The following is a 3035-nucleotide window of genomic DNA, read 5'->3' on the forward strand; positions in this document are numbered from 1 at the left end:
CCAGCCAATTTTGACTTATTAATTGAACATGCTACTGAGTTTATTAATGTCAAAGAAGCTCAGGCTGCACGCCGAAAAGAAGATACCACTTCTTCTACTGCTCCTATTAAGGAGAAAGCTCCCGCTCCTGTTCCTCCATCGAGGGGGCCTCGAGTAATCCCTCCACCCTATGACAATTGTCATATAGAGTATCGTCCATAAGACATACAACATATGGAGATGCAACAAGATGCACCAAGAAGATGGTGCACTTATCACAAGACCATCAGTCATCATACAGAAGACTGTTTTGTTTTGAAAGATAAGAAAGCAAATAGGGATCACTATCAAAGGCGAAACTACTATCAACAACAATATCCAAGGTAGCAAAGTCCACTCAAGATAGAATACCGCCCGGTCTAACCTCAACAAGGGGTATTACTAAACTCGGCCGGTACAACTCAGGCGCCTGAGAAAATTCAGCCGGAGACCATGACAGCCCGACAAGAAGAGAACAGAAGCATTGCCGCTTGGGGTAGCATTAATATGATCATGGGCGGGCCCACTGATGGAGATTCTAACAGGGACAGGAAGGCACACGCAAGAAGACTTGAGATCTATGTTGTGGGATGCAGCATGGAAAAAGCAACAGGGCCGGAAATTAGTTTTGGGCCCAGAGATCTTGAAGGGGTAGAAATACCCCATGATGATGCGTTAATAATTAAGGCTATGATAGCCAATTATACTATTTCTCATACCTTTATAGACACTGGTAGTTCCGTCAATATTATTTTCAAAAATGCTTTTGATCAAATGCAGATTGATCTAAGTGAATTTCAACAGATGGTGACGCCTCTATACAGATTCACTGGTAATGAGGTACAACCGCTTGGCCAGATAAAGTTGGCCATATCTTTAGGGGAGGAGCCCCTCATGAGAACAAGAAGATCTTACTTCATGGTGGTGGATGCCCCATCTACCTATAATGTGATACTGGGTCGACCGACCTTAAATGAGTTTAGGGCGGTCGTTTTTACTTTTTGCCAGAAAATTAAATTTCCCATTGAGGACCAGGTTGGGGAAGTACGTGGTGATCAGAAGTCGGCTCGTAAGTGTTATGTGGCGATCGTTAGAACTGAAGCCAATGCCGTCCAAAAAATGCAAAAAATGGAGGTTAATGCCGTTCAAGAGAAGCCGCCTATCCTGGTTTATGAGGAAAAGGAAGAGGTCCAGATACAGATCGGTCGACCTGAAGCCACCACCTATGTCGCGGCTGATCTTGATCCTGCCTTGAAAACAGAGCTGATTAAATGCTTGAAGAAAAATAAGGATGTCTTCGCTTGGACGACCAAAGAAGTCACGGGCATTTCTCCTTCAGTAATGGAGCATTCTTTACATGTCTTCCCAGATGCTCGGCCTGTCATGCAAAGAAAGAGGAATTTCAATGCAGAGCAGAATCAAATCATTAAAGAAGAAGTGGCTAAACTGATGGAGGCCGGTTACATTAGGGAGGTGCAATTCCCTAGCTGGTTAGCTAATGCCGTCCTGGTCTCTAAACCAGGAAATAAATGGCGGGTATGTATTGATTTCCGTGATCTTAATAAGGCTTGTCCAAAGATTATTATCTACTACCCCGGATCGATCAATTAGTGGATTCTACAGCCGGTTGTGAGTACATTTCTATGTTGGGCGCCTATCAAGGCTATCATTAGGTCCCTCTCGCTAAGGAGGATCAAGACAAGGTCAGTTATGTAACCTCTGAGGGTACTTATTGTTATAATGTTATGCTGTTCGGACTAAAAAATATAGGAGCAACCTAAATACAAGTTCGATCGTCTACTGCTCCCTGCACTAATAGCATTAAGTATGAACCTCAAAAGAAGAGCAGCTGGATTGAAAGAAAAAAATAATAACAAACGAGCTAGAAAAAGTTGCACACAAAACATTATTAAGTCAACATTCACAAACATAGGGGGTGCACAAACAACATATAATATTTTGATAATTTTTATCCAAAAACTAGAGATTTTCACACATGCATGGCAACTAACGTTGTATGGTCGACCGACCTAGGTTGCACACGTGGTTGGCCGCCCGACCAGGGCTGCACACACACCTCGCCGTTCAGTCAGGGCTGCACGTGTGCTCGATTGCCAGGCCATGGTTGCATGACCAACCACCCACAATTGCACGGTCTCCTGACCAAGTCTGAGGTTGAGGCTAGGGCTAAGCTCACAGTCGGGATGAGCTCGTAGTCAGTCATGGCTAAGAGGCTAGGGTCGAGCCTACATCTGTTGTCATGAGTATAGGGCGCAACTGACCTTACATGCATTGTACAAAGTCGACCGATACGAGCACACCACAAGGTCGATCGGCTCAAGCATAGTGCGAGGCTAGCCGGTGCGAGCATAACTTGAGGTTGAAAGACGTTAGCATAGCACGAGGCCGATAGATATGAGCACAACACGAGGCCAACCGGCATAAGCACAACACAAGGCCGGCCAACACGAGCACAGTGCGAGGTTGGCTAATGCAAGCACAACACGAGGTCGGTCGATGGGATCATAGTGTGAGGCCAACCTATGTGAGCATAGGGTGCAACCGCCCTCGTGAGAATAATGTGAGGCCGACCATGGCATGTGCTATCGCGGCCAACCTCGCGAGCAGAATGACAGACTGCAACCGGCCTCAGGAGCACAACATGTGGCCGCGATTGACCTCGGGAGAATTGCGTGTGGCCGTGACTGAACTCGAGAGCACAGTGTGTGTGTTGAAAATATAAACTAGATTAATTAAGTATTTAATATTGTGTGCATGAATATTGGAGGTCTTTTGGAGGATTCATGAATGATTCTTTGGATGATGCATGTATGTCATTTAATATTGATTCATGTATTTATGTAGATACATCTTGGGTATACCCTATAAATACCCTATAGATTTAACAATTTAGACATGAAATGAAGAAGTAATTTCCTCCCATCTTGAGTGTTATAGCTTTTTGCTCTTCATCTTCTAACAAAGTGGTATCAGAGCCACCATTTGTGTTTGCAGAC

Source organism: Zingiber officinale, chromosome 2A (genome assembly GCF_018446385.1).
Source record: "Zingiber officinale cultivar Zhangliang chromosome 2A, Zo_v1.1, whole genome shotgun sequence".
NCBI classification, from domain to species: Eukaryota; Viridiplantae; Streptophyta; class Magnoliopsida; order Zingiberales; family Zingiberaceae; genus Zingiber; species Zingiber officinale.